The following is a 13092-nucleotide window of genomic DNA, read 5'->3' as shown; positions in this document are numbered from 1 at the left end:
TCCCATATTACCACCCTTAAAAGAACGTTCTTACCAATTACACTTTCGTACACTCCAGTCGTCACTGTCCAAACGTGTACAAAGCTTACCTTTGGTTACCACAACCAATTACCCTTGTATCATACCCTTTATGCAATGTCTCTTAATAATTACTGCGTTGCACCTTTGAGTCGCTTACCTGTTCCGACCAGGGAGGGTGCTCACGGAGTCCCCGAACAAAACGGTCGGTGCGCGCTGGAGTCCGATGAGCAGTGTTTCCCCGCCGGAACTGGCAAGAAGATCCGGGCAAGGCTTTACAGCGAGAGTCCCACCTGGGTCGCCAGAAATATGTTGTCCGAAAAGCGGATTCGTTGCCCGGTGTGCAATGAGCCAATAATTACACACTCAGGAGAGACATTTATTTATTTATTTATTTCAGAGTTGCGCAAGCCTGGGTGCTCAGTGGTCTCCCACAAATCAAACACCCCCCCACCCCCAACTTTTCAGGTAGCATTTATACAATCAAATTTGCCATATTTGTGACTTCCTTCCTCTTATTTGCCATATTTGTGACTTCCTTCCTCTTTTACACTGATTGGTTAATGATTTCTTCACATTTCCCGGGTCCCACCCCTGCTTCTCAAGGTCCTCGTCAATTAATTAACACTGCCCCAGCTGGGTCAGTAGGTGTTATCTTCTAAGGCCCTGAGGAAGAAGACATAATCCAGACCCCTTAATCATCACTGTTTTAACAGTAAGAGGAAGCTTTTTGCTTCCCAAGGTCTTGGCGCCCAAACAGGCCTTATTTCTCAGCCTTGACATCCTCCCTTTCGGAGAGTGGGGCACAGGAATGCAGACTGCTTGTAACTCCCTTATCTCTCCAGCCTGCACCAGCTCTGAGGCCTTTTCTTAACGAACTAGGAGCGCGGCCTAAGGCATCAGCAAATTTAGCTTCTTACGCTAAGCAAGTGTGCGGCTACTCATGCTAAGCAAATTCTATCTAAGATAGAAGTTACCCAGATCTACCTAATTCAAACATTCTTTCTGTGCTTCTCAGGGTTGTCTTGTAACAACCTCACCAGCACAGCCAGCAGCCAGGAGCCTGCGACTGGCCTAGGAGGCACTCAGGCTGCTGTGACCTCACATGCACAACCAACAGGGGGGGCTGCACACTAACATTAGGGGCACTGAGGCTGCTGAGACCTCACAAGCACAGCCAGCAGCCAGGAGCCGGCCACTGGCATCGGAGGCACTCAGCCAGCTGTGACCTCACAAGCACAGCCAGCAGCCATGAGCCTGCCACTGGCTTAGGAGGCACTCAGGCTGCTGTGACCTCACAAGCACAGCCAGCAGCCAGGAGCCTGCCAGTGGCCTCGGAGGCACTGATGCTACTGTGACCTCCCAAGCACAGCCAGCAGCCAGGAGCCTACCACTGGCCTAGGAGGCACTGAGCCTGCTGTGACCTCACAAGCACAGCCAGCAGCCAGGAGCCTGCCACTGGCCTAGGAAGCACTCAGCCTGCTGTGACCTCACAAACACAGCCAGCAGCCAGGAGCCTGCCACTGGCCTAGGACGTACTCAGCCTGCTGTGACGTCACAAGCACAGCCAGCAGCCATGAGCCTGCCACTGGCCTAGAAGGCACTCAGGCTCCTGTGACCTCACAAGCACAGCCAGCAGCCATGAGCCTGCCACTGGCATCAAGGCATTCAGGTTGGTGTGACCTCACAAGCAGAGCCAGCAGCCAGGAGCCTGCCACTGGCCTCGGAGGCACTCAGGCTGCTGTGACCTCACAAGCACAGCCAGCAGCCATGAGCCTGTCGCTGGCCGAGGAGGCACTGAGGCTGCTGTGACCTCACAAGCACAGCCAGCAGCCATGAGCCTGCCACTGGCCTAGGAGACACAGCCTGCTGTGACCTCCCAAGCACAACCAGCAGGGGGCACTGCTCATTACCCAGGAGGCACTGAGGCTGCTGTGACCTGCCAAGCACAGCAAGCAGCCATGAGCCTGCCACTGGCCTAGGAGACACAGCCTGCTGTGACCTCCCAAGCACAACCAGCAGGGGGCACTGCTCATTACCCAGGAGGCACTGAGGCTGCTGTGACCTGCCAAGCACAGCAAGCAGCCATGAGCCTGCCACTGGCCTGGGAGGCACTGAGGCTGCTGTGAGCTCACAAGCACAGCTGACAGCCATGAGCCTGCCACAGGCCGAGGAGGCACTGAGGCTGCTGTGACCTCACAAGCACAGCCAGGAGCCTGCCACTGGCCTAGGAGGCACTCAGCCTGCTGTGACCTCACAAGCACAGCCATCAGGGGGCGCTGCACACTAACGTAAGACGCACTGAGGCTGCTGTGACCTCACAAGCACAGCCAGCAGCCAGGAGCCTGCCACTGGCCTAGGAGGCACTGAGGCTGCTGTGACCTCACAAGCACAGCCAGCTGCCATGAGCCTGCCACTGGCCTAGAAGGCACTCAGGCTCCTGTGACCTCACAAGCACAGCCAGCAACCATGAGCCTGCCACTGGCATCAAGGCATTCAGGTTGCTGTGACCTCACAAGCAGAGCCAGCAGCCAGGAGCCTGCCACTGGCCTCGGAGGCACTCAGGCTGCTGTGACCTCACAAGCGCAGCCAACAGGGGGCGCTGCACACTAACGTAAGAGGCACTGAGGCTGCTGTGACCTCACAAGCACAGCCAGCAGCCAGGAGCCTGCCACTGGCCTAGGAGGCACTGAGGCTGCTATGACCTCACAAGCACAGCCAGCTGCCATGAGCCTGCCACTGGCCTAGAAGGCACTCAGGCTGCTGTGACCTCACAAGCACAGCCAGCAACCATGAGCCTGCCACTGGCATCAAGGCATTCAGGTTGGTGTGACCTCACAAGCAGAGCCAGCAGCCAGGAGCCTGCCACTGGCCTCGGAGGCACTCAGGCTGCTGTGACCTCACAAGCACAGACAGCAGGCATGAGCCTGCCAGCGACCTAGGGGCACGGAGGCTGCTGTGATCTCACAAGCACAGCCAGCAGCCAGGAGCCTGCCACTGGCCTAGGAGGCACTCAGCCTGCTGTGACCGCACAAGCACAGCCAGCAGCCAGGCGCCTGCTACTGGCCTAGGAGGTACTGAGGCTGCTGTGACCTCACAAACACAGCCAGAAGGCAGGAGCCTGCCACAGGCCTAGGAGGTACTGAGGCTGCTGTGACCTCATAAGCAGAGCCAGCAGCCATGAGCCTGCCACTGGCCTAGGAGGTACTGAGGCTGCTGTGACCTCATAAGCAGAGCCAGCAGCCATGAGCCTGCCACTGGCCTATGAGGAACTGAGGGTGCAGTGACCTCACAAGCACAGCCAGCACCCATGAGCCTGCCACTGGACTAGGAGGCACTCAGGCTGCTGTGACCTCACAAGCACAGCCAGCAGCCAGGAGCCTGCCACAGTCCTAAGAGGCACTGAGGCTGCTGTGACCTCACAAGCACAACCAGCAGCAATGAGCCTGACACTGGCCTTGGAGGCACTCAGGCTGCTGTGACCTCACATGCACAACCAGCAGGGGGGGCTGCACACTAACACATAGGGCACTGAGGCTGCTGAGACCTCTGAAGCACAGCCAGCAGCCAGGAGCCTGCCACTGGACTAGGACGTACTCAGCCTGCTGTGACGTCACAAGCACAGCCAGCAGCCATGAGCCTGCCACTGGCCTAGAAGGCACTCAGCCTGTTGTGACCTCACAAGCACAGCCAGCAACCATGAGCCTGCCACTGGCATCAAGGCATTCAGGTTGGTGTGACCTCACAAGCAGAGCCAGCAGCCAGGAGCCTGCCACTGGCCTCGGAGGCACTCAGGCTGCTGTGACCTCACAAGCACAGACAGCAGGCATGCGCCTGCCAGCGACCTAGGGGCACGGAGGCTGCTGTGATCTCACAAGCACAGCCAGCAGCCAGGAGCCTGCCACTGGCCTAGGAGGCACTGAGGCTGCTGTGACCGCACAAGCACAGCCAGCAGCCAGGCGCCTGCTACTGGCCTAGGAGGTAATGAGGCTGCTGTGACCTCACAAGCACAGCCAGAAGGCAGGAGCCTGCCACTGGCCTAGGAGGTACTGAGGCTGCTGTGACCTCATAAGCAGAGCCAGCAGCCATGAGCCTGCCACTGGCCTATGAGGAACTGAGGGTGCTGTGACCTCACAAGCACAACCAGCAGCCAGGAGCCTGCCACTGGCCTAGGAGCCACTCAGGCTGCTGTGACCTCACAAGCACAGCCAGCAGCCAGGAGCCTGCCACTGGCCTAGGAGGCGCGGAGGCTGCTGTGACCTCAAAATCACAGGCAGCAACCAGTAGCCTGCCACTGGCCTAGGAGACACTCAGGCTGCTGTGACCTCACAAGCACTGCCAGCAGCCAGGAGCCTGCCACTGGCCTAGGAGGCAACAAGGATGCTGTGACCTCAGAAGCACAGCCAGCAGCCAGGAGCGTGCCACTGGCCTAGTAGGCACTGATGTTGCTGCTGTGACCTCACAAGCACAGCCAGCAGCCAGGAACCTGCCACTGTCCTAGGAGGAACTCAGGCTGCTGTGACCTCACAAGCACAGCCAGCAGCCAGGATCGTGCCGCTGCCCTAGGTGGCACTGAGGCTGCTGTGGCCTGACAAGCACAACCAGCAGCCATGAGCCTGCCACTGGCCTAGGAGGCACTGAGGCTGCTGTGACTGCACAAGCACAGCCAGCTGCCAGGAGCCTGCTACTGGTCTAGGAGGCACTCAGGCTGCTGTGACCTCACAAGCACAGCCAGCAGCCAGGAGCCTGCCACTGGCCTAGGAGGCACTGAGGCTGCTGTGACCTCTCAAGCACAGCCAGCAGCCAGGAGCCTGCCACAGTCCTAAGAGGCACTGAGGCTGCTGTGACCTCACAAGCACAACCAGCAGCAAGGAGCCTGCCACTGGCCTTGGAGGCACTCAGGCTGCTGTGACCTCACAAGCACAGCCAGCAGCCAGGAGCCTGCCACTAGCCTAGCAGGCACTCAGGCTGCTGTGAACTCACCAGCACAGCCAGCAGGGGGCGCTGCTGACTAACACATGAGGCACCCAGGCTGCTGTGACCTCCCAAGCACAGCCAGTAGCCATGAGCTTGCCACTGGCCTAGGAGGCACTGAGGCTGCTGTGACCTCACAACCACAGTCAGCAGCCAGGAGCCTGCTACTGGCCTAGGAGGCACTGAGGCTGCTGTGACCTCACAAGCTCAGCCAGCAGCCAGGAGCCTGCCACTGGCAGAGAAGGCATTGATGCTGCTGTGACCTCACAAGCACAGCCAGCAGCCATGAGCCTGCCACTGGCCTAGGAGGCACTCAGGCTGCTCTGACCTCACAAGCACAGCCAGCAGCCAGGAGCCTGCCACTGGCCTAGGAGGCAGTGAGGCTGCTGTGACCTCACAAGCACAGCCAGCAGCCAGGAGCCTGCCACTGGACTTGGAGGCACTCAGCCTGCTGTGACCTCACAAGCACAGCCAGCAGGTGGCGCTGCACACTAACGTATGAGGCACTCAGGCTGCTGTGACCTCACAAGCAGAGCCAGCAGCCAGGAGCATGCCTCTGGTCTTGGAGGCACTCAGCCTGCTGTGACCTCACAAGCACAGCCAGCAGCCAGCAGCCTGCCACTGTCCTAGAAGGTACTGAGGCTGCTGTGACCTCCAAAGCACAGCCAGCAGCCAGGAGCCTGCCACTGGCCGAGGAGGCAATCAGGCTTCTGTGACATCACATGCTCAGCCAGCAGCCAGGAGCCTGCCACTGGCCTAGGAGGCACTGAGGCTGCTATGACCTCACAAGCACAGCCAGCAGCCATGAGCCTGCGACTGGACTAGGAGGCACTGAGGCTGCTGTGACCTCACAAGCACAGCCAGCAGGTGGTGCTGCACACTAACGTTTGAGACACTGATGCTGCTGTGACCTCACAAGCTCAGCCAGAAGCCAGGAGCCTTTCATCGGCCTAGGAGGCACGGAGGCTTCTGTGGCCTCACAAGCACAGCCAGCAGCCAGGAGCCTGCCCCTGGCCTAGGAGGCACACAGCCTGCTGTGACCTACCAAGCACAGCCAGCAGGGGCGCTGCTCATTACCCAGGGGGCACTGATGCTGCTGTGACCTCCCAAGCACAGCCAGCAGCCATGAGCCTGCCACTGGCCTAGGAGGCACTGAGGCTGCTGTGACCACACAAGCACAGCCAGCAGCCATGAGCCTACCACTGGCCTAGGAGGCACTGAGGCTGCTGTGACCTCACAAGCACAGCCAGCAGCCATGAGCCTCTCGCTGGCCGAGGAGGCACTGAGGCTGCTGTGACCTCACAAGCACAGCCAGCAGCCATGAGCCTTCCACTGGCCTAGGAGGCACTGAGGCTTTTGTGACCTCAGAAGCACAGCCAGCAGCCATGAGCCTGCCACTGGCCTAGGAGGCACACAGCCTGCTGTGACCTCCCAAGCACAACCAGCAGGGGGCACTGCTCATTACCCAGGAGGCACTGAGGCTGCTGTGACCTGCCAAGCACAGCAAGCAGCCATGAGCCTGCCACTGGCCTCGGAGGCACTGAGGCTGCTGTGAGCTCACAAGCACAGCTGTCAGCCATGAGCCTGCCACAGGCCGAGGAGGCACTCAGGCAGCTGTGACCTCACAAGCACAGCCAGGAGCCTGCCACTGGCCTGGGAGGCACTCAGGCTGCTGTGACCTCACAAGCACAGCCAGCTGCCAGGAGCATGTCGCTGGCCTAGGAGGCACTCAGGCTGCTGTGACCTCACAAGCGCAGCCAACAGGGGGCGCTGCACACTAACCTATGAGGCACTGAGGCTGCTGTGACCTCCCAAGCACAGCCAGCAGCCAGGAACCTGCCACTGGCCTAGGAGACACTGATGCTGCTGTCACCTCTCAAGCACAGCCAGCAGCCAGGAGCCTCCCACTGGCCTAGGAGGCACTGAGGCTGCTGTGACCTCACAAGCACAGCCAGCTGCCATGAGCCTACCACTGGCCTAGGAGGCACTGAGGCTGCTGTGACCTCCCAAGCAGAGCCAGCAGCCATGAGCCTGCCACTGGCCTCGGAGGCACTGAGGCTGCTGTGACCTCAAAAGCACAGCCAGAAGGCAGGAGCCTGCCACTGGCCTAGGAGGCACGGGGTCTTCTGCGACGTCACAAGCACAGCCAGCTTCCAGCAGACTGCCAGTGGACTCGGAGGCACTCAGCCTGCGGTGATCCCAAAAGCACAGCCAGCAGCCATGAGCCTGCCACTGGACTAGAAGGCACTGAGGCTGCTGTGACCTCACAAGCACAGCCAGCAGCCATGAGCCTGCCACTGGCCTAGGAGGCACTCAGGTTGCTGTGACCTCACAAGCACAGCCAGCAGCCATGAGCCTCCAACTGGCCTAGGAGGCACTGAGGCTGCTGTGACCTCCCAAGCCCAGCCAGCAGCCAGGAGCCTGCCACTGGCCTAGGAGGCACTCAGGCTGCTTTGGCCTCCAAGCACAGCCAACAGCTATGAGACGCCCACTGGCCTAGGAGGCAGTGAGGCTGCTGTGACCTCACAAGCACAGCCAGCAGCCAGGAGCCTGCCACTGGCCTAGGAGGTACTGAGGCTGCTGTGACCTCACAAGCTCAGCCAGCAGCCATGAGCCTGACACTGGCCTAGGAGGCACTGAGGCTGCTGTGACCTGCCAAACACAGCCAGCATCCATGAGCCTGCCACTGGCCTAGGAGGCACTGAGGCTGCTGTGACCTCACAAGCACAGCCAACAGGGGGCGCTGCACACTAACGTATGACGCACTGAGCCTGCTGTGACCACAGAAGAACAGCCAGCAGCCAGTAACCTGTCACTGTCCTAGGAGGCACTGAGGCTGCTGTGACCTCACAAGCACAGCCAGCAGCCAGGAGCCCATCGCTGGCCTCGGAGGCACTGAGGCTGCTGTGACCTCACAAGCACAGCCAGCAGCCATGAGCCTGCCACTGGCCTATGAGACACTGAGGCTGCTGTGATGTCACAAGCACGGCCAGCAGCCAGGAGCCTGCCACTGGCCTAGGAGGCACTGAGGCTGCTGTGACCTCACAAGCACAGCCAGGAGCCTGCCACTGGCCTCAGCGGAACTGAGGCTGATGTGACCTGACAAGTAGAGCAAGTAGGTGGGGCTGCACAATAACGTATGAGGCACGGAGGCTGCTGTGACCTCACAAGCACAGCCAGCAGGCAGGAGCCTGCCACTGGCCTAGGAGGCACTGAGGCTGCTGTGACCTCCCAAGCACAGCCAATAGCCATGAGCCTGCCACTGGACTCGGAGGCACTCAGCCTGCTGTGACCTCACAAGCACAGCCAGCAGCCAGGAGCCTGCCACTGGCCTAGGAGACACTGAGGCTGCTGTGACCTCCCAAGCACAGCCAGCAGCCAGGAGCCTGCCACTGGCCTAGGAGACACTGAGGCTGCTGTGACCTCCCAAGCACAGCCAGCAGCCAGGCGACTGCCACTGGCCTAGGAGGCACTCAGGCTTCTGTGACGTCGCAAGCATAGCCAGCTGCCAGGAGCCTGCCACTGGACTCGGAGGCACTCAGGCTGCTGTGACCTCACAAGCATAGCCAGCAGCCAGGAGCCTGCCACTGGCCTAGTAGGCACTGAGGCTGCTGTGACCTCACAAGCACAGCCAGCAGCCATGAGCCTGGCACTGGCCTCGGAGGCACTCAGGCTGCTGATACCTCCCAAGCACAGCCAACAGCCATGAGCCTGGCACTGGCCTAGGAGGCACTGAGGCAGCTGTGACCTCACAAGCTCAGCCAGCAGGTGGGGCTGCACACTAACCTATGAGGCACTGAGGCTGCTGTGACCTCACAAGCACAGCCAGCAGCCAGGAGCCGGCCACTGGCCTAGGAGGCACGGAGGCTTCTGTGATGTCCCAAGCACAGCCACCTGCCAGGAGCCTGCCACTGGACTCGGAAGCACTCAGCCTGTTGGGACCTCACAAGCACAGCCAGCAGCCATGAGCCTGCCACTGGCCTAGGAGACAGTTAGGCTGCTGTGGCCTAACAAGAACAACGAGCAGCCATGAGCCTGCCACTGGCCTAGGAGGCACTGAGGCTGCTGTGACCTCACAAGCACAGCCAGCAGACAGGAGCCTATCATTGGCCTAGGAGGCACTGAGGCTGCTGTGACCTCACAAGCACAGCCAGCAGCCAGGAGCCTGCCCTGGCCTAGCAGGCACTCAGCCTCCTCTGACCTCACAAGCACAACCAGCAGGTGGGGCTGTACACTAAAGTATGAGGCACTGAGCCTGCTGATACCTCCCAAGCACAGCCAGCAGCCAGGAGCCTGCCACTGGCCTAGCAGGCACTCAGCCTCCTCTGACCTCACAAGCACAGCCAGCAGCCAGCAGCCTGTCGCTGGCCTAGGAGGCACTGAGGCTGCTGTGACCTCAGAAGCACAGCCAGCAGCCATGAGCCTGCCACTGGCCTAGGAGGCACTCAGGCTGCTGTGACCTCAGAAGCACAGCCAGCAGGCAGGAGCCCGTCGCTGGCCTAGGAGGCACTCAAGCTGCTGTGACCTCACAAGCACAGCCAGAAGGGGGCGCTGCATACTAACGTATGAGACACTGAGGCTGCTGTGACCACAGAAGAACAGCCAGCAGCCATGAACCTGCCACTGGCCTAGCAGGCACTGAGGCTGCTGTGACCTCACAAGCACAGCCAGCAGCCAGGAGCCCGTCGCTAGCCTCGAAGTCACTGAGGCTGCTGTGACCTCACAAGCACAGCCAGCAGCCATGAGCCTGTCGCTGGCCTAGGAGACACTGAGGCTGCTGTGACCTCCCAAGCACAGCCAGCAGCCATGAGCCTGCCACTGGCCTAGGAGGCACTCAGGCTGTTGTGACCTCAGAAGTACAGCCAGCAGCCAGGATCCCGCCGTTGTCCCAGCAGGCACTCAGCCTCCTGTGACCTCACAAGCACAGCCAGCAGCCATGAGCCTGCCACTGGCCTAGGAGGCACTGAGGCTGCTGTGACCTCCCAAGCACAGCCAGCAGCCATGAGCCTGACACTGGCCTAGGAGGCACTGAGGCTGCTGTGACCTCACTAGCACAGGCAGCAGCCAGGAGCCTGCCACTGGCCTAGGAGGCACGGAGGCTTCTGTGATGTCCCAAGCACAGCCAGCAGCCAGGAGCCTGCCACTGGCCTAGCAGGCACTCAGCCTCCTCTGACCTCACAAGCACAGGCAGCAGCCAGGAGCCTGCCACTGGCCTAGCAGGCACTCAGCCTCCTCTGACCTCACAAGCACAACCAGCAGGTGGCGCTGTACACTAAAGTATGAGGCACTGAGCCTGCTGATTCCTCCCAAGCACAGCCAGCAACCAGGAGCCTGCCACTGACCTAGCAGGCACTCAGCCTCCTCTGACCTCACAAGCACAGCCAGCAGCCAGGAGCCTGTCGCTGGCCTAGGAGGCACTGAGGCTGCTGTGACCTCAGAAGCACAGCCAGCAGCCATGAGCCTGCCACTGGCCTAGGAGGCACTGAGGCTGCTGTGACCACTAAAGCTCAGCCAGCAGCCAGGAGCCTCCCACTGGCCTAGGAGGCACGGAGGATTCTGTGACGTCACAAGCACAGCCAGCAGCCAGGAGCCTGCCACTGGCCTAGAATGTACTTAGGCTGCTGTGACCTCCCAAGCACAGCCAACAGCCATGAGCCTGCCACTGGCCTAAGAGGCACTCAGGCTGCTGTGAGCTCACAAGCACAGCCAGCAGCCAGGAGCCTGCCACTGGCCTAGAAGGTACTGAGGCTGCTGTGACCTCCCAAGCACAGCCAACAGCCGTGAGCCTGCCACTGGCCTAGGAGGCACTGAGGCTGCTGTGACCTCACAAGCACAGCCAGCAGCCAGCAGCCTGCCACTGGCCTAGGAGGCACGGAGGCTGCTGTGACCTCAGAAGCACAGCCAGCAGCCAGGAGCCTGCCACTGGCCTAGGAGGCACTGAGGCTGCTGTGACCACTCCAGCTCAGCCAGCAGCCATGAGCCTGCCACTGGCCTAGGAGGCACTCAGGCTGCTGTGACCTCACAAGAACAACCAGCAGCCAGGAGCCTCCCACTGGCCTGGGAGGCACTCAGGCTTCTGTGACGTCACAAGCACAGCAAGCTGCCAGGAGCCTGCCACTGGACTCGGAGGCACTCACCCTGCTGTGACTTCACAAGCACAGCCAGCAGCCAGGAGCCTGCCACTGGACTGGGAGGCACTCAGCCAGCTGTGACCTCACAAGCACAGCCAGCTGCCATGAGCCTGGCACTGGCCTAGGAGGCACTGAGGCAGCTGTGACCTCACAAGCACAGTCAGCAGCCATGAGCCTGCCACTGACCTCGGACGCACTCAGGCTGCTGTGACCTCACAAGCACAGCCAACAGCCATGAGCCTGCCACTGGCCTAGGAGGCACTCAGGCTGCTGTGACGTCACAAGCTCAGCCAGCAGCCAGGAGACGGCCACTGGCCTAGGAGGCACGGAGGTTTCTGTGATGTCCCAGGCACAGCCACCTGCCAGGAGCCTGCCACTGGCCTAGGAGGCACTGAGGCTGCTGTGACCTCACAAGCACAGCCAGCAGCCAGGAGCCTGCCACTGGCCAAGGAGACAGTTAGGCTGCTGTGGCCTCACAAGAACAACCAGCAGCCATGAGCCTGCCACTGGCCTAGGAGGCACTGAGGCTGCTGTGACCTCACAAGCACAGCCAGCAGCCAGGAGCCTGCCACTGGCCTCGGAGGCACTGAGGCTGCTGTGACCTCACAAGCACAGCCAGCAGCCAGGAGCCTGCCACTGTCCTAGGAGGCACTCAGGCTACTGTGACCTCACAAGCACAGCCAGCAGCCAGGAGCCTGCCACTGGCCTAGCAGGCACTCAGCCTCCTCTGACTTCACAAGCACAGCCACCTGCCAGGAGCCTGTCGCTGGCCTAGGAGGCACGGAGGGTTCTGTGACCTCACAAGCACAGCCAGCAGCCAGGAGCCTGCCACTGGCCTAGGAGGCACTGAGGCTGCTGTGACCTCACAAGCACAGCCAGCAGCCAGGAGCCTGCCACTGGCCTAGGAGGCACTGAGGCTGCTGTGACCACTCAAGCTCAGCCAGCAGCCAGGAGCCTGCCACTGGCCTAGGAGGCACGGAGGCTGCTGTGACCTCCCAAGCACAGCCAGCAGCCAGGAGCCTGCCACTGGCCTAGAATGTACTGAGGCTGCTGTGACCTCCCAAGCACAGCCAACAGCCAGGAGCCTGTCGCTGGCCTAGAAGGTACTGGGGCTGCTGTGACCACTCAAGCTCAGCCAGCAGCCAGGAGCCTGTCACTGGCCTAGGAGGCATTGAGGCTGCTGTGACCTCACAAGAACAACCAGCAGCCAGGAGCCTCCCACTGGCCTGGGAGGCTCTCAGGCTTCTGTGACGTCACAAGCACAGCAAGCTGCCAGGAGCCTGCCACTGGACTCGGAGGCACTCAGCCTGCTGTGACTTCACAAGCACAGCCAGCAGCCAGGAGCCTGCCACTGGCCTAGGAGGCACTGAGGTTGCTGTGACCTCACAAGCACAGCCAGCAGCCAGGAGCCTGCCACTGGCCTAGGAGGCACGGAGGTTTCTGTGATGTCCCAAGCACAGGCAGCAGCCATGAGCCTGCCACTGGCCTAGGAGGTACTCAGGCTGCTGTGGCCTCACAAGAACAACCAGCAGCCATGAGCCTGCCACTGGCCTAGGAGGCACGGAGGCTGCTGTGACCTCACAAGCACAGCCAGCAGCCAGGAGCCTGCCACTGGCCTAGGAGGCACTGAGGCTGCTGTGACCTCACAAGCACAGCCAGCAGCCATGAGCCTGCCACTGGCCTAGGAGGCACTCAGGCTGCTGTGACCTCACAAGCACAGCCAGCAGCCAGGAGCCTGCCACTGGCCTAGCAGGCACTCAGCCTCCTCTGACCTCCCAAGCACAGCCAGCTGCCAGGAGCCTGTCGCTGGCCTAGGAGGCACGGAGGCTGCTGTGACCTCCCAAGCACAGCCAGCAGCCAGGAGCCTGCCACTGGCCTAGGAGGCACTGAGGCTGCTGTGACCTCACAAGCACAGCCAACAGGGGGCGCTGCACACTATCGTATGAGGCACTGAGCCTGCTGATACCTC

Source organism: Dromaius novaehollandiae, chromosome 6 (assembly GCF_036370855.1).
Source record: "Dromaius novaehollandiae isolate bDroNov1 chromosome 6, bDroNov1.hap1, whole genome shotgun sequence".
Classification (NCBI taxonomy): Eukaryota; Metazoa; Chordata; class Aves; order Casuariiformes; family Dromaiidae; genus Dromaius; species Dromaius novaehollandiae.
This window is presented reverse-complemented; position numbering follows the sequence as displayed.